Raw genomic sequence first — 20,081 nt, 5'->3', positions numbered from 1 at the left:
TCAGACATTTAAATACCAACACCTATGACATCTCCTTCACACACACTTTTTCCGAAATCTCTATTGACTTTCTTGACCTAACCATTAGCTATGACACCAAGAGTAAACATTTTGTTACAAAAACCCACTTTAAATCTGTCGATGTAAATAGCTATATTGATTTTAGAAGTGCCCATTATCGCCCTTGGCTAACAAATGTGGCTTTCGGCCAATTTAGAAGAGTTCGTAAAAATTGCAGTACCAACGCAAATTTTAAATTTGAGTGCAACATTTTAGAAAAAAGATTCAGAGAGAAGAATTTTCCTTTAAAACTAATCCAAGATGCTAGATGTAAAGCCTCGGAATTAACCCAAAACTCTTGTCTAAACCAGGTACAGAAGAAAAAACTAGAACAAAATAAATACCATACTAACTTCATAACTACTTACACCCGAGGGAACAAGACTGTTAGAACAATTCTGAACAAACATTGGCATATTTTAAAAAACGACCCTTACCTTAAAGATGTGATACCCTCCCATCCGAACATCACCTTTCGTCGTTCCCTAACTCTGAGAAATATTCTGGCCCCGAGCAGAATCCGAAAACCTAAAATATCACCAACTACTACGTTTTTATCCAGACCCAATGGTTCATACAAATGTGGCCACCCGCGCTGTTTATGCTGCAATAACATCAGCAACAAAAAATATTCATATACATCAACTGTTACAAAAGAAACCTTCCCAATTAAGTCATCCCTAAGCTGTAGTAGTTCCTACGTTATCTACCTAATGGAGTGTACATGTCAACTCCAATACATTGGTCGAACCACACAACATCTGAGATCTAGAATTAATAAACACAGATCCAATGTGAACACAGGTTTTCTGAAGCACAGTGTGTCTCGTCACTTCACTTATGTACATAAGTGTCAATTTAAACAAATCACAGTTACACCCATCGAAGAGATACACCGCGATGTCCCCAATAGATACACTAAACTTAAACAGAGAGAAAACTATTGGATCTTCAAACTGCAGACTTTATACCCAGGGGGCTTGAATGATATCTCTGAATCAACACTTGACTAATTTATTATTATTATTATTATTAATTTTTTCCCAAATGTAAAGAACTACCCAAAATCATTTAATTCTCATTATTACACAATAATAAATAATAAATAAATGCGTATGAACTTGTTCATAACTATTTACTTCCCTTTTTGCAATTTTTCTTGTATTTATTGGGTCCATCAAGTTGTGACCTCCCCCGTTAGTCCAATCATTGTATATACAACTATTTTCCGTTAATCCTTACGTAGTTTATATAGTGCCCGATCCTTTTGATCCTTCTATGCCGCTTACCACGTACTGTTCGTCTAGTAACAGAATTTCATACATCTCATAACCAACATCTCTTATAAATCATCTTATGTAAAGTGTCTATTCCGCTGATACAATATTACGCTTTGCCGACAAACACGCTGTGCATCCTATGGCAATACATAACAGTGTTTTCCCTTTCTAATCACAACAGTACCGAATACTGTAAACTAGTTTTGTCCTAAGAAAACTATATACGTAATATTTAATAGTATTATACATATATTTAACAAACCTGTCCCGAAGCGGTCTCCTGTGGTCTATTCACAGCGAGCGCCGATAAGTCCGTTCGTTCTCTGTTCCCGTCCTCTTTGTTTTTTCAGTTGCCTGACAACACTTCGGTTTATAGTCACAAAAAATCCCGAACAATCCGTCTTGGCAACGAAGTACATTATATCGTACACATATTCTTAATAAAGATCTAACTTTTGCAAAGTTTCCACAGCTGATACATATTCTTGTATGCTCTGTAGCACTGTTCGCGGCCAGGTTGCCCTGGTTACCAAATTCGCGTCCCGGCGTCCTTCGTTGCTACCTAACAACCTACTGGTCTGTAGCTCAGTATTTTTAACTTCCACGTATTTTGCCTTTTTTAACCTTTTATTATTTTTTTGCCTGTTTTTATTTAGTTTCTGATTACTCATATGTCGACACTATTTTATGAATATCTTTAAATTCTTCCTTTGTAATAAACTTACTGTGTATGAGTGATATACCTAACACGTATAACTTTTCACTGATCCATGTTGTGATTGGTTGTAGAGGTAAAAAGCCGGGTGTGACGTCACGAACGCACCTTGACCTTTGCAGATTTGGCGGTTTTTTCACTCGTGTCATTTATGAACCATGATGGTATATAAGACGTGTTTAATGTATTATGCATATGGCCTGATGAAGACGATTGTTCATCGTCGAAACGCGTAGCCACTCATTCGAATAAACCCTTTATTACGATTATCTCCGTACTTTGATCATATCATTATCACCACACAGCAGCGCCCTTGGAATGATCCTCTTTTCTCCTGCATAAACTCTCCTACAGTGTAATGAGGACATGTTTCGGTTCCTGGTCTGTGATGATGATGGTGGTGACCTCCTCTTTCTCCTGTAGATGTAGTGGTCGCCTCCATGTTACAGGTCTGGGGGTATGAAGGTCATTAGATGGTCTCTGTAGTGTATGATTATATATCTGTACAGTGTAATGAGGACATGTTTCGGTTCCTGGTCTGTGATGATGGTGGTGGTGACCTCCTCTTTCTCCTGTAGATGTAGTGGTCGCCTCCATGTTACAGGTCTGGGGGTATGAAGGTCATTAGATGGTCTCTGTAGTGTGGGATAATATATCTGTACAGTGTAATGAGGACATGTTTCGGTTTCTGGTCTGTGATGATGATGATGATGATGATGATGATGGTGGTGGTGGTGACCTCCTCTTTATATTTCGCAGGTGCCATTAATGACTCCACTCTGACAGATTTTAGGAAAATCGACACCGGGAATGAGACTGCTCCAGGTAAGAGACATTTATATCATCAGAGATTTACAGCTTTTGAGCTCTGAATAGAGAAAAAGATTCCACGATTAGAAAGAGGATGACGACTCCACCAATTTCAGCGATATTACAGATGAGGTAGAATATACTTCACCAATGTCACCGATGTTACAGATGAGGTAGAATATACTCCACCAATGTCAGTGATGTTACAGAGGAGGTAGAATATACTCCGCCAATGTCACCGATGTTACAGATGAGGTAGAATATACTCCACCAATGTCACCGATGTTACAGAGGAGGTAGAATATACCTCAGCATTGTCAGTGATATTACAGAGGAGGTAGAATATACTCCGCCAATGTCACCGATGTTACAGAGGAGGTAGAATATACTCCACCAATGTCACCGATGTTACAGATGAGGTAGAATATACTCCACCAATGTCAGTGATGTTACAGAGGAGGTAGAATATACCTCAGCATTGTCAGTGATATTACAGAGGAGGTAGAATATACTCCGCCAATGTCACCGATGTTACAGAGGAGGTAGAATATACCTCAGCATTGTCAGTGATATTACAGATGAGGTAGAATATACTCCACCAATGTCAGTGATGTTACAGATGAGGTAGAATATACTCCGCCAATGTCACCGATGTTACAGATGAGGTAGAATATACTCCGCCGATGTTACAGATGAGGTAGAATATACTCCACCAATGTCACCGATGTTACAGATGAGGTAGAATATACTCCGCCAATGTCACCGATGTTACAGATGAGGTAGAATATACTCCACCAATGTCACCGATGTTACAGATGAGGTAGAATATACTCCACCAATGTCACCGATGTTACAGATGAGGTAGAATATACCCCACCAATGTCACCGATGTTACAGATGAGGTAGAATATACTCCACCAATGTCACCGATGTTACAGATGAGGTAGAATATACTCCACCAATGTCACCGATGTTACAGATGAGGTAGAATATACCCCACCAATGTCACCGATGTTACAGATGAGGTAGAATATACTCCACCAATGTCACCGATGTTACAGATGAGGTAGAATATACTCCACCAATGTCACCGATGTTACACATGAGGTAGAATATACTCCACCAATGTCACCGATGTTACAGATGAGGTAGAATATACTCCGCCAATGTCACCGATGTTACAGATGAGGTAGAATATACCCCACCAATGTCACCGATGTTACAGATGAGGTAGAATATACCCCACCAATGTCACCGATGTTACAGATGAGGTAGAATATACCCCACCAATGTCACCGATGTTACAGATGAGGTAGAATATACTCCGCCAATGTCACCGATGTTACAGATGAGGTAGAATATACTCCGCCAATGTCACCGATGTTACAGATGAGGTAGAATATACTCCGCCAATGTCACCGATGTTACAGATGAGGTAGAATATACTCCACTCTAACCCCAGTGAATGACTTTTCTTGGTTATGGATCTGTATCCTGTTATTACGCTTTATATTTTTTTTATCTTTCCATGAATATTTTTGTCTTGTAGGGATCCACCTGGTCCATGTTGACATAAAGTATTTGGTTATCGCTTGTGCTACTCTGACGGCTTTACTTCTGGCCTCCATCTTCATCTTCTCAGTCATCCTCGTGAGATTACAAAAACGATTGCTAAGTATGGGATCGGCTGATATCTCTGTCGCTATTATCCTTCTCGTCTTACCTTATCCATCTCGCCTTATCTCATCCATCTCGCCTTATCTCATCCATCTCGCCTTATCTCATCCATCTCGCCTTATCTCATCCATCTCGCCTTACCTTATCCATCTCGCCTTACCTTATCCATCTCGCCTGGTCTCATCCATTTCGCCTTACCTTATCCATCTCGCCTGGTCTCATCCATCTCGCCTGGTCTCATCCATCTCGCCTGGTCTCATCCATCTCGCCTGGTCTCATCCATCTCGCCTGGTCTCATCCATCTCGCCTGGTCTCATCCATCTTGCCTTACCTTATCCATCTCGCCTGGTCTCATCCATCTCGCCTTGTCTTTTCCATCTCGCCTTGTCTTGTCCGTCTCGCCTGATCTGATTTATTTCACCTGATTTTATCTTATCTATCTCTCCTGATCTGATCGTCTAAACGTATCTATCTCGCCTTCTATTTTTCCTAATCTATACATCCTCAACCAGGGGAAGGGTGAGGATGTGGTGAAGGGCAGGGTGGTCTACATTTTTTATACTATTAAACCAGTAGACGGCAAAAAAATGCCCATAAGTCCTGAACCAATCTACTCCAAAGGTAAACATTTCCTTCCTGACTCCAGTAGTGATCAGACTGATGAACATTGACACAAGAATTCTCCACATTTAGATAATGTTATTCTGATCTAAGAAATCATCTCCAACCCCGTCTATCCTGAAGTCATCATCCGTGAAATTCTCCTGAGGTCAACTATTCCACAGCTTTACCCCTCTTACAGTAAAGAAGCCTGGTCTCCTCTGGAGACTGAACCATCATTCCTCCAGCAGGAGGGGGCGCTCGTCTGTACATGGAGCAGCTTTATAATGTATTATTTTTGGGGGTCATTCATATACGTTTTTGGTCTTCTGGAACGTTCCTCCTCTACAAGAGATTATTTTCATCTTTGTTCCTCAGTTTTTTGTCTCATCCCATGAAGTTGCTTTTCCTTCTTGTTGTGAAGATGTCGTGTTCTCGCACTCACATTTTATCCAGGAAATACTTCCACGTAATCACCGGCAGCCCCACCCCCGACATAACGGTGATCAGTCATCCTCCATCTCATATTTCCTGTTGTAAACCTCAAGCAGCGTCACTCAACCTTTATTACCAGAAAAATGGTTTGCCGTTCTGCCTTTTTCTGACACACAAGTATTTCCCATTGGATATTTCTTCTGTCTGACCCGGTTCCGCATGATTTTATAATGTACTCAGTTGTAAACCTTGACCACCACCCCCATCATTGTTTAGGTGGCTGCAGTCAGACTACTTTCTGATGATACGGATGTGGATAATCTTGTACTCATGTGTATCAGTCTGACAGGAGGATGTGTCCTACACATGGTGGTGGGGCTTCTGTACTCACCTACCACCTATAGGGATAAGTACAATCATCCCCTCACCCCCTGATGACTTACACTGCCCGTGATGCTATGGCCTCCAGTCCTCCTGTAAACCGGACTTATTCCTCGGCCTCCGCCAGTCTCTCAGTAACAGGTCTCGGTGAATGAAGGAGCAGGGCAGATGGTGGTGGAGCGTCTTGAAATGACCACTTGGCTTTCTATCATGTCCTTCTTTCTCAGGAGCCGCTCATATTTGGTCAGTGTTAGGTCTGTAATCTCTTACCTAATAACAGGAGTGGATCCCTTCAGGTGACGTTAGAAAAACCTTCTCAGACGTCTCCGGTCTTCTCCTACTCCTCAGATCTCCTGCTGTTTCTGTATCTAGATGTAGCGCCGGTCACGCTTATCCCTTCATGTCATCCATAGTGTAGATCTTACCAATAAATTCATCACTTTTTATCTTTATATTTCAGAAATCCCCATACAAAATGCATCACTGCCCAGGAGCTACGAGCACTGGAACTCAAGAGAGAGCAAGCTGCCAGGTCAGAAACAGAGACGTCTCCTATTCTGTGCTATCTGTGTAGTCAATCTGTGATGTCAACTACCGACCACATACTAATCTCCGGCAGTCCAATCAGATATCAAACTATCCAAAGGTAAACCACAACGTAACACCCCCATGTTGTAAGGTTGACCTCCATGGTGTAAGGATAACCTTCGTGTTGTAAGGACGACCCCCATGTTGTAAGGACGACCCCCATGTTGTAAGGACGACCGCCATGTTGTAAGGTTGACCTCCGGTGAGGGTTTTTATTTTTAGCGGAATCACAAGTGCCCCGATTTGCTTTGTTTGAATCTCTGACGTCTTCTAGACTTCGGATATTGTCCTTAAAGACATAAGGGTCTGGCAGGGCTATTGGGGGACTTATAATTCGCGGAGAATTCAATTGGACATTTCAGGAAATCGCTGATCACTAAATATAAGGAACGGCTCCAAGAGGTCGTTACTACAGGCCGAGGGACCTAAAAATGACGTGTACAGCAAATAGTCACGTCGTTATTATGAAATGTGCCGTACTCGACCTTAGTGACTCGTTGTGTGAGTAGATGAAGGCTGTCAGTGCGTCGTTGCTTCATAGATGGTCCCTCATCCAATACGAGACAGATCTGTAATCGGAGATAGAAGAGGGTGTGAGATGTTGGAAGTCACTTGTTGATACCTAGAACCCAAATCAAAGCTAGAGATGGTTCATATTCAGAACCTGCGGCTGTTACGGGTCTCTAGGGATCGCTTCAGCTGGGGTGGAAACGATCTGCCCACTCCTGAAGGATGATTAATGTTCGGAGATACGGTTCCCAGGGAGTCTGGTCCTTCCTCTAATAGATCCAAGGCCACGAGGACATTTCATGAATTTTACGACAAAGTCTTTATCACAAGCGAAATAACCCCAAATGTCAGAAATGTTCAAACACTGATAGTAACCGGAGCTCGTATTCTCAAATATTTTTAAAATTTAGACAAATTGTCCGCTTGGATGTAAAGTCAGAATGTACACGTCAAAATGACATCATTGGACATTCCGGGAACTCATCTGGAAAGGCCGTTGTTAAGGAGAACCTTTCGCCTGCCCATAAATGTGCAGCATGTAATAGACCGGGCTGCGCAAACCCTCGGGCACTATCAAAAAAATTTCTATCCTCCTCCATTATTTGGATATCGGCGCCGTGCTATTTGGCTCCCGATATGTAAATAACCACCTGAACTGTCAAGAGGGCGTGTTATCTATCACAGTGACACTGTCCAATTAGTTGCGAGTGTTGTGTCATTTCTCTCGGACTAGCTCACACGGTCTTGTCGTCCTTCTCTGCCGAGAGCTGAAGAGTGAGACCGTGCGGACACAGCTCCAACGCTGCTGCCGACGATACTCCCGACGCCACGGAACAGAAGAAGCATAGGCAACTTCCCGATCCATGAGCTTACAATTGATGAAAGTAACCGGATGCTCATGCCCAGCCACGATTATATGGCTAAGAACTGCTCCAATCCCGTAGGTGGACACATCTTGCAAAATAGATATCCACAGCACTCACTCGATCAGACTATATCCATTAAATTTCAGCAGGATGCAAATTCCTAGTCCAGGGATCCCTTCCAGACACTCGATAAGTACCACAAAACTTAAAGCATCCGTATGTCAAAATAATAGGTGTTTATTAACACATCACAGTAATGAAGTGTTATGTTTCGACTCCACAAGAAATTTATGCTTGACAAAGACTCCTGCAATCAAATGTGGGTTATATATACATGTCCCTATACATCATTGTTTCCAATCAAAATGAAGCACTACAAACACTCCCATGAGACACATGTGAACGTGCTGTTATATAAGAAGAATCAAATTTGTGATAAAACATGTTGTATATTACTTACATGCTGTTAGATGTTGCTGCTGAACCTCGTAGTGCCCCTCAGTCTCGCGTCCCGGATGTGTTACTGCGCAGGCGTCAGCACAACCCGGAAGTAACTGTTCTATCATAGAAACGTAGCCATCTAATATGTGATCACAGTAACCAGGCAGGTGTACAATCAGTGTGTAAGGAGATATAACCAGTGTAATATGTGATCACAGTAACCAGGCAGGTGTACAATCAGTGTGTAAGGAGATACAACCAGTGTAATATGTGATCACAGTAACCGGGCAGGTGTACAATCAGTGTGTAAGGAGATACAACCAGTGTAATCTGTGATCACAGTAACCAGGCAGGTATACAATCAGTGTGTAAGGAGATACAACCAATGTAATATGTGATCACAGTAACCAGACAGGTGTACAATCAGTGTGTAAGGAGATAAAACCAGTGTAATATGTGATCACAGTAACCAGGCAGGTGTACAATAAGTGTGTAAGGAGATACAACCAGTGTAATCTGTGATCACAGTAACCAGGCAGGTGTACAATCAGTGTGTAAGGAGATACAACCAATGTAATATGTGATCACAGTAACCAGACAGGTGTACAATCAGTGTGTAAGGAGATACAACCAGTGTAATATGTGATCACAGTAACCAGGCAGGTGTACAATAAGTGTGTAAGGAGATACAACCAGTGTAATCTGTGATCACAGTAACCAGACAGGAGTACAATCAGTGTGTAAGGAGATACAACCAGTGTAATATGTGATCACAGTAACCAGACAGGTGTACAATCAGTGTGTAAGGAGGATACAACCAGTGTAATATGTGATCACAGTAACCAGGCAGGTGTACAATCAGTGTGTAAGGAGATACAACCAGTGTAATATGTGATCACAGTAACCAGGCAGGTGTACAATCAGTGTGTAAGGAGGATACAACCAGTGTAATATGTGATCACAGTAACCAGGCAGGTGTACAATCAGTGTGTAAGGAGATACAACCAGTGTAATATGTGATCACAGTAACCAGGCAGGTGTACAATCAGTGTGTAAAGAGATACAACCAGTGTAATATGTGATCACAGTAACCAGACAGGTGTACAATCAGTGTGTAAGGAGATACAACCAGTGTAATATGTGATCACAGTAACCAGGCTGGTGTACAATCAGTGTGTAAGGAGATACAATGAGGGTAATATGTGATCACAGTAACCAGGCAGGAGTACAATCAGTGTGTAAGGAGGATACAACTAGTGTAATATGTGATCACAGTAACCAGGCAGGAGTACAATCAGTGTGTAAGGAGATACAACCAGTGTAATATGTGATCACAGTAACCAGGCAGGTGTACAATCAGTGTGTAAGGAGATACAACCAGTGTAATATGTGATCACAGTAACCAGGCAGGTGTACAATCAGTGTGTAAGGAGGATACAACCAGTGTCATATGTGATCACAGTAACCAGGCAGGTGTACAATCAGTGTGTAAGGAGGATACAACCAGTGTAATATGTGATCACAGTAACCAGGCAGGTGTACAATCAGTGTGTAAGGAGGATACAACCAGTGTAATCTGTGATCACAGTAACCAGGCAGGTGTACAATCAGTGTGTAAGGAGGATACAACCAGTGTAATATGTGATCACAGTAACCAGGCAGGTGTACAATCAGTGTGTAAGGAGGATACAACCAGTGTAATATGTGATCACAGTAACCAGACAGGAGTACAATCAGTGTGTAAGGAGGATACAACCAGTGTAATATGTGGTCACAGTAACCAGGCAGGTGTACAATCAGTGTGTAAGGAGATACAACCAGTGTAATATGTGATCACAGTAACCAGGCAGGTGTACAATCAGTGTGTAAGGAGGATACAACCAGTGTAATATGTGATCACAGTAACCAGGCAGGTATACAATCCGTGTGTAAGGAGATACAACCAGTGTAATATGTGATCACAGTAACCAGACAGGTGTACAATCAGTGTGTAAGGAAATACAACCAGTGTAATATGTGATCACAGTAACCAGGCAGGTGTACAATCAGTGTGTAAGGAGATACAACCAGTGTAATATGTGATCACAGTAACCAGGCAGGAGTACAATCAGTGTGTAAGGAGATACAACCAGTGTAATATGTGATCACAGTAACCAGGCAGGTGTACAATCAGTGTGTAAGGAGATACAACCAGTGTAATATGTGATCACAGTAACCAGGCAGGTGTACAATCAGTGTGTAAGGAGATACAACCAGTGTAATATGTGATCACAGTAACCAGGCAGGTGTACAATCAGTGTGTAAGGAGGTACAACCAGTGTAATATGTGATCACAGTAACCAGGCAGGTGTACAATCAGTGTGTAAGGAGATACAACCAGTGTAATATGTGATCACAGTAACCAGGCAGGTGTACAATCAGTGTGTAAGGAGGTACAACCAGTGTAATATGTGATCACAGTAACCAGGCAGGAGTACAATCAGTGTGTAAGGAGATACATCCAGTGTAATATGTGATCACAGTAACCAGGCAGGAGTACAATCAGTGTGTAAGGAGATACAACCAGTGTAATATGTGATCACAGTAACCAGGCAGGAGTACAATCAGTGTGTAAGGAGGATACAACCAGTGTAATATGTGATCACAGTAACCAGACAGGAGTACAATCAGTGTGTAAGGAGGATACAACCAGTGTAATATGTGATCACAGTAACCAGGCAGGTGTACAATCAGTGTGTAAGGAGATACAACCAGTGTAATATGTGATCACAGTAACCAGGCAGGTGTACAATCAGTGTGTAAGGATATACAACCAGTGTAATATGTGATCACAGTAACCAGGCAGGTGTACAATCAGTGTGTAAGGAGATACAACCAGTGTAATATGTGATCACAGTAACCAGGCAGGAGTACAATCAGTGTGTAAGGAGGATACAACTAGTGTAATATGTGATCACAGTAACCAGACAGGTGTACAATCAGTGTGTAAGGAGGTACAACCAGTGTAATATGTGATCACAGTAACCAGGCAGGTGTACAATCAGTGTGTAAGGAGATACAACCAGTGTAATATGTGATCACAGTAACCAGGCAGGAGTACAATCAGTGTGTAAGGAGATACAACCAGTGTAATATGTGATCACAGTAACCAGGCAGGTGTACAATCAGTGTGTAAGGAGATACAACCAGTGTAATATGTGATCACAGTAACCAGGCAGGTGTACAATCAGTGTGTAAGGAGATACAACCAGTGTAATATGTGATCACAGTAACCAGGCAGGTGTACAATCAGTGTGTAAGGAGATACAACCAGTGTAATATGTGATCACAGTAACCAGGCAGGTGTACAATCAGTGTGTAAGGAGATAAAACCAGTGTAATATGTGATCACAGTAACCAGGCAGGTGTACAATCAGTGTGTAAGGAGATAAAACCAGTGTAATATGTGATCACAGTAACCAGGCAGGTGTACAATCAGTGTGTAAGGAGATACAACCAGTGTAATATGTGATCACAGTAACCAGGCGGGAGTACAATCAGTGTGTAAGGAGATACAACCAGTGTAATATGTGATCACAGTAACCAGGCAGGTGTACAATCAGTGTGTAAAGAGATACAACCAGTGTAATATGTGATCACAGTAACCAGGCAGGAGTACAATCAGTGTGTAAGGAGATACAACCAGTGTAATATGTGATCACAGTAACCAGGCAGGTATACAATCAGTGTGTAAGGAGGTACAACCAGTGTAATATGTGATCACAGTAACCAGGCAGGTGTACAATCAGTGTGTAAGGAGGTACAACCAGTGTAATATGTGATCACAGTAACCAGGCAGGTGTACAATCAGTGTGTAAGGAGGATACAACCAGTGTAATATGTGATCACAGTAACCAGACAGATGTACAATCAGTGTGTAAGGAGGATACAACCAGTGTAATATGTGATCACAGTAACCAGGCAGGTGTACAATCAGTGTGTAAGGAGATACAACCAGTGTAATATGTGATCACAGTAACCAGGCAGGTGTACAATCAGTGTGTAAGGATATACAACCAGTGTAATATGTGATCACAGTAACCAGGCAGGTGTACAATCAGTGTGTAAGGAGATACAACCAGTGTAATATGTGATCACAGTAACCAGGCAGGTGTACAATCAGTGTGTAAGGAGGTACAACCAGTGTAATATGTGATCACAGTAACCAGGCAGGTGTACAATCAGTGTGTAAGGAGGTACAACCAGTGTAATATGTGATCACAGTAACCAGGCAGGTGTACAATCAGTGTGTAAGGAGATACAACCAGTGTAATATGTGATCACAGTAACCAGGCAGGTGTACAATCAGTGTGTAAGGAGATACAACCAGTGTAATATGTGATCACAGTAACCAGGCAGGTGTACAATCAGTGTGTAAGGAGATGCAACCAGTGTAATATGTGATCACAGTAACCAGGCAGGTGTACAATCAGTGTGTAAGGAGATACAACCAGTGTAATATGTGATCACAGTAACCAGGCAGGTGTACAATCAGTGTGTAAGGAGATACAACCAGAGTAATATGTGATCACAGTAACCAGGCAGGTGTACAATCAGTGTGTAAGGAGATACAACCAGTGTAATATGTGATCACAGTAACCAGGCAGGTGTACAATCAGTGTGTAAGGAGGATACAACCAGGGTAATATGTGATCACAGTATCCAGGCAGCTGTACAATCAGTGTGTAAGGAGATACAACCAGTGTAATATGTGATCACAGTAACCAGGCAGGTATACAATCAGTGTGTAAGGAGGTACAACCAGTGTAATATGTGATCACAGTAACCAGGCAGGAGTACAATCAGTGTGTAAGGAGGATACAACCAGTGTCATATGTGATCACAGTAACCAGACAGGTGTACAATCAGTGTGTAAGGAGATACAACCAGTGTAATATGTGATCACAGTAACCAGGCAGGTGTACAATCAGTGTGTAAGGAGATACAACCAGTGTAATATGTGATCACAGTAACCAGGCAGGTGTACAATCAGTGTGTAAGGAGATGCAACCAGTGTAATATGTGATCACAGTAACCAGGCAGGTGTACAATCAGTGTGTAAGGAGATACAACCAGTGTAATATGTGATCACAGTAACCAGGCAGGTGTACAATCAGTGTGTAAGGAGATACAACCAGTGTAATATGTGATCACAGTATCCAGGCAGCTGTACAATCAGTGTGTAAGGAGGTACAACCAGTGTGTAAGGAGATACAACCAGTGTAATATGTGATCACAGTAACCAGGCAGGTATACAATCAGTGTGTAAGGAGATACAACCAGTGTAATATGTGATCACAGTAACCAGGCAGGTGTACAATCAGTGTGTAAGGAGGTACAACCAGTGTAATATGTGATCACAGTAACCAGGCAGGAGTACAATCAGTGTGTAAGGAGGTACAACCAGTGTAATATGTGATCACAGTAACCAGGCAGGAGTACAATCAGTGTGTAAGGAGGATACAACCAGTGTCATATGTGATCACAGTAACCAGACAGGTGTACAATCAGTGTGTAAGGAGATACAACCAGTGTAATATGTGATCACAGTAACCAGGCAGGTGTACAATCAGTGTGTAAGGAGATACAACCAGTGTAATATGTGATCACAGTAACCAGGCAGGTGTACAATCAGTGTGTAAGGAGATGCAACCAGTGTAATATGTGATCACAGTAACCAGGCAGGTGTACAATCAGTGTGTAAGGAGATACAACCAGTGTAATATGTGATCACAGTAACCAGGCAGGTGTACAATCAGTGTGTAAGGAGATACAACCAGTGTAATATGTGATCACAGTATCCAGGCAGCTGTACAATCAGTGTGTAAGGAGGTACAACCAGTGTGTAAGGAGATACAACCAGTGTAATATGTGATCACAGTAACCAGGCAGGTATACAATCCATGTAATGTGTGAGAACTGGTAGCGGGACGGTAAGATACATGAGGATACGTTTTTAGGGCTGCTGTGCAGTATGTGGAGTTTCTTTGATACATGATAATTTTTATCTACATTCACTAGTAAAAGTGTCAGTGGTAATGAGTTGGGTCTATTATATAGTGACTTAAAGTTCTAATGAATAAGGGATCTGGTATATAATGTGTTGGGTCCAGTATATAATTAGTGAGGGGTCTGGTATATAATGTGTTGGGTCCAGTATATAATTAGTGATGGGTCTGGTATGTAATGTGTTTTGTCCAGTATACAATAGGTGTGGGCCTGGTTGTGTTGGTTCCGGTATATAATAGTTGAGGGATCTTATATAGAATGTTGGGTCCTGTATATGATAGTTGACAGATCTTATATAATATGTTGGGTCCAGTATATCATAGTTGACAGATCTTATATAGTATGTTGGGTCCAGTATATAATAGTTTAGGGATCTTACATAGTATGTTGGGTACAGTATATAATAGTTGACAGATCTTATATAGTATATAGGGTCCAGTATATAATAGTTGAGGGGTCATATATAGTATGGTAGGTCCAGTATATAATAGTTGAGGGATCTTATATTGTATGTTGGGTCCAGTATATAATAGTTGAGGGGTCTTATATAGTATGTTGGGTCCAGTATATAATAGTTGATGGGTCTTATATAGTATGTTGGGTCCAGTATGTAATAGTTTAGGGATCTTATATAGTATGTCGGGTCCAGTATATAATAGTTGAGGGGTCTTATATAGTATGTTGGGTCCAGTATATAATAGTTGATGGGTCTTATATAGTATGTTGGGTCCAGTATATAATAGTTGAGGGATCTTATATAGTATGTCGGGTCCAGTATATAATAGTTGAGGGATCTTCATATAATATGTTGGGTCCAGTATATAATAGTTGAGGGGTCTTATATAGAATATTGGCTCCTGTATATAATAGTTGAGGGATCTTATATAGTATGTTGGGTCCTGTATATGATAGTTGACAGATCTTATATAATATGTTGGGTCCAGTATATATTCGTTGACGGGTCTTATATAGTATGTTGGGTCCAGTATATAATAGTTGAGGGATCTTATATAGTATGGTAGGTCCAGTATAGAATAGTTGAGGGATCTTTATATAGTATGTTGGGTCCAGTATATAATAGTTGACGGATCTAATATAATATGGTGGGTCCAGTATATAATAGTTGACAGATCTTATATAGTATTTAAGGTACAGTATATAAAAGTTGAGGGATCTTATATAGTATGGTAGGTTCAGTATATAATAGTTGAGGGATCTTTATATAGTATGTTGGGTCCAGTAGTAATAGTTGAGGGATCTTTATATAGTATGTTGGTTCCGGTATATAATAGTTGAGGGATCTTATATAGAATGTTGGGTCCTGTATATAATAGTTGATGGATCTTATATAGTATGGTGGGTACAGTATATAATAGTTGACAGATCTTATATAGTATGTTGGGTCCAGTATATAATAGTTGAGGGATCTTATATAGTATGGTGGGTCCAGTATATAATAGTTGAAGGATCTTATATAGTATGTTGGATACAGTATATAATAGTTGAGGGATCTTATATAGTATGGTAGGATCAGTATAGAATAGTTGACGGATCTTTATATAGAATGTTCGGTCCAGTATATAATAGTTGAGGGATCTTATATAGTATGGTGGGTCCAGTATATAATAGTTGACAGATCTTATATAATATGTTGGGTCCAGTATATAATAGTTTAGGGATCTTACATAGTATGTTGGGTACAGTATATAATAGTTGACAGATCTTATATAGTATATAGGGTCCAGTATATAATAGTTGAGGGGTCATATATAGTATGGTAGGTCCAGTATATAATAGTTGAGGGATCTTATATTGTATGTTGGGTCCAGTATATAATAGTTGAGGGGTCTTATATACTGGACCCAACATACTATATAATAGTTGATGGGTCTTATATAGTATGTTGGGTCCAGTATGTAATAGTTTAGGGATCTTCTATAGAATGTTTCGTCCTGTATATAATAGTTGAGGGGTCTTATATAGTATGTTGGGTCCAGTATATAATAGTTGATGGGTCTTATATAGTATGTTGGGTCCAGTATGTAATAGTTTAGGGATCTTCTATAGAATGTTTCGTCCTGTATATAATAGTTAAGGGGTCTTATATAGTATGGTGGGTCCTGTATATAATAGTTGACAGATCTTATATAGTATGTAGGGTCCAGTATATAATAGTTGAGGGGTCATATATAGTATGGTAGGTCCAGTATATAATAGTTGAGGGGTCTTATATAGTATTTTTGTCCTGTATATAATAGTTGAGGGGTCATATAGTATGGTAGGTCCAGTATATAGTAGTTGAGGGATCTTATATAGTATGTTGGGTACAGTATATAATAGTTGACATATCTTATATAGTATGTAGGGTCCAGTATATAATAGTTGAGGGGTCATATATAGTATGGTAGGTCCAGTATATAATAGTTGAGGGGTATTATATAGTATGTAGGGTCCAGTATATAATAGTTGAGGGGTCATATATAGTATGGTAGGTCCTGTATATAATAGTTGAGGGGTATTATATAGTATGTAGGGTCCAGTATATAATAGTTGAGGGGTCATATATAGTATGGTAGGTCCAGTATATAATAGTTGAGGGGTATTATATAGTATGTTGGGTCCAGTATATAATAGTTGAGGGATCTTATATGGACACAGGTGGTATAAATTAGTCAGCAGACCTCATTTTGAGCTTGCTCTTTCTGAGCTTGGTGGTTTAAGTGGCTTGTGAACTAAGTGGAGTTCTAAAACCGGAGTTGAAAAGAGGAGTTGAAGCCCCAGTAAGTACTCTTCTTCTTTTCTTTTACTTTGACAATTGTTCGCTGTTTTGGTGTAACTTGGATAATGGATAGCAAGATTGGAGGTTTTCTTCAGTGCACAGTTTGCCATATGTATGCACGACTGGAGCCAGAGTTCCAGGGTGAATACCTCTGTGGCAGATGTGAGCATGTTGTTCACCTGGAAGCTCGTATTAGAGATCTGTAGGAGCAGAATGCAACACTGAGGAGGATAGACAATCTTGAGCTGAGCTTGCTGCTCACGGAGCATGCAGTCAGTGGGTTACAACTGGAGGGTGAAGACATGGGTGAGCAGGATCAGGTAAGTAGCTGGGTTAATGTAGTTAGGGGCAGTAGAAAGGGGTCAAAGACAAGGAAGGCCGATCCGGTTTCTGGCATTCCAGGCAAAATTGCCAAGTTGGGTGATGATGCCAGGGTGTCAGTCTCAGAAAAGGCAGCCCTAGTGGATACTGATCTCCCTAACAGCCGGGAGAACAGCCCAGCTAGTAGTCGGCGGGATGGTAATGCAGGTAAGCCAAGACAATTGATAGTCGTAGGGGATTCTATAATCAGGAAGACGGATAGAATAATTTGTCGCCAAGACCGCCTCAACCGAATGGTCTACTGTCTCCCTGGTGCCAGGGTTCGGCATGTGGTGGAACGGGTGGACAAATTGCTGGGAGGGGCTGGTGATGATCCAGCTGTCGTGGTCCATGTCGGTACCAACGACAGAATAAATGGTAGGTGGAGGAGAGGCTACAAGCTGAAGGGAAGGCCCTCCAAGGTTGTATTCTCAGGAATACTGCCTGTGCCATGCGCATCACAGGAAAGACAGCGGGAGCTCAGGGAGTTAAATGCATGGCTGAAGTCTTGGTGTAGAGGAGAAGGATTTGGGTTCCTAGAGCACTGGGCTGACTTTTCATTGGGGTACAAACTGTATTCTGCAGATGATTTGCACCTAAATGGAAGGGGGTCCGCTGTGCTGGGGGAGAGAATTCTAGCTGGGGTGGCGGAGTGTTTAAACTAGGGCTGAGGAGGGAGGCCAATGTAGAAAATAAAGGGGTAGTTAGGTTAGAGAGGGGTCAGACTATATTGGTGGGGGGAGAAACAGACGGTGGGGAGAGGACTAGACAACAAGATAAGGAGATCCTTTCGTTACAAAACAGCAGTGAAAATAAAAAGGCCCAAATGTCAAATAATCACATTTCTGATAGTGAAAGTGAAACATTTAAAGGCAAGTTAAAGTGTATGTTCACAAATGCCAGAAGTCTAGCAAGCAAAATGGGGGAGCTGGAGGCCTTAATATTGGAGGAACATATAGATATAGTTGGTGTTGCTGAAACATGGCTGGACTCTTCACATGACTGGGCTGTAAATCTACAGGGTTTTACACTGTTTTGGAAAGACAGGGCAAATAGGAAAGGTGGTGGTGTATGTCTGTATGTGAGAAGTGATATGAAGGCGGTGGTGTATGTCTGTATGTGAGAAGTGATATGAAGGCAGTGGTGTATGTCTGTATGTGAGAAGTGATATGAAGGCAGTGGTGTATGTCTGTATGTGAGAAGTTATATGAAGGCGGTGCTGTATGTCTTTATGTGAGAAGTGATATGAAGGTGGTGGTGTATGTCTGTATGTGAGAAATGATATGAAGGTGGTGGTGTATGTCTGTATGTGAGAAGCGATATGAAGGCGGTGGTGTATGTCTGTATGTGAGAAGTGATATGAAGGCGGTGGTGTATGTCTGTATGTGAGAAGTGATATGAAGGTGAGTGTAAATGAGACATTAGAGGGTGAAGACTGTGAGGAGGTTGAAACCTTGTGGGTGGAACTAGAAAGGGAGGTAAACACTGAAAAAATTACTTTTGGTGTAATCTATAGACCCCCCAATATAACTGAGGAGATGGAACGTCAAATATATAAACAGATGGAGCGGGCTGCACAGGTGGGCACTGTAGTGATAATGGGAGATTTTAATTATCGGGATATTAATTGGTGTCATGGTTCAGCTTCAACTGCAAAGGGGAGACATTTCCTCAACCTGTTGCAGGAAAATTTTATGGGCCAGTTTGTGGAAGACCCGACTAGAGGTGAAGCTCTGTTGGATCTGGTCATTTCTAATAATGCAGAGCTTGTTGGGAATGTCAATGTTCGTGAAAACCTCGGTAACAGTGATCATAATATAGTTACATTTTACCTATACTGTAAAAAACAAACGCAGGCTGGGAGGGCAAAAACATTTAATTTTAAGAAAGCCGATATCCCCAGGATGAGGCGGCAATTCAGGATATAGACTGGGAAGAACTAATGTCAAATAATGGAACAAATGATAAATGGGAGATTTTCAAATCTACTTTGAGTTATTATAGTGCAAAATTTATTCCTATAGGTAACAAGTATAAACGACTCAAATTAAACCCCACATGGCTTACACCTTCTGTGAAAGGGGCAATACATGACAAAAAAAAGGGCATTTAAAAAATACAAATCTGAGGGTACATCTGCAGCCTTTGTAAAATATAAAGAGCTTAATAAAATCTGTAAAAATGTAATAAAATCAGCAAAAATACAAAATGAAAGGCAGGTGGCCAAGGATAGTAAAACAAATCCTAAAAAATTCTTCAAGCATATAAATGCAAAAAAGCCCAGGTCTGAACATGTAGGACCCCTAGATAATGGTAATGGGGAGTTGGTCACAGGGGATCAAGAGAAGGCAGAGTTACTAAATGGGTTCTTCCGCTCTGTATATACAACAGAAGAAGGAGCAGCTGATGTAGCCGGTGCCAGTGCTGTTAATATATCAGTTGATATAATGAATTGGATGAATGTAGAGATGGTCCAAGCTAAATGAAATAAAATAAATGTACACAAGGCCCCGGGACCAGATGGGTTACAC

This window comes from Rhinoderma darwinii, assembly GCF_050947455.1.
Source record: "Rhinoderma darwinii isolate aRhiDar2 chromosome 4 unlocalized genomic scaffold, aRhiDar2.hap1 SUPER_4_unloc_3, whole genome shotgun sequence".
In the NCBI taxonomy this organism is placed as follows: Eukaryota; Metazoa; Chordata; class Amphibia; order Anura; family Rhinodermatidae; genus Rhinoderma; species Rhinoderma darwinii.
Note: the sequence above shows the minus strand (reverse complement) of the source record.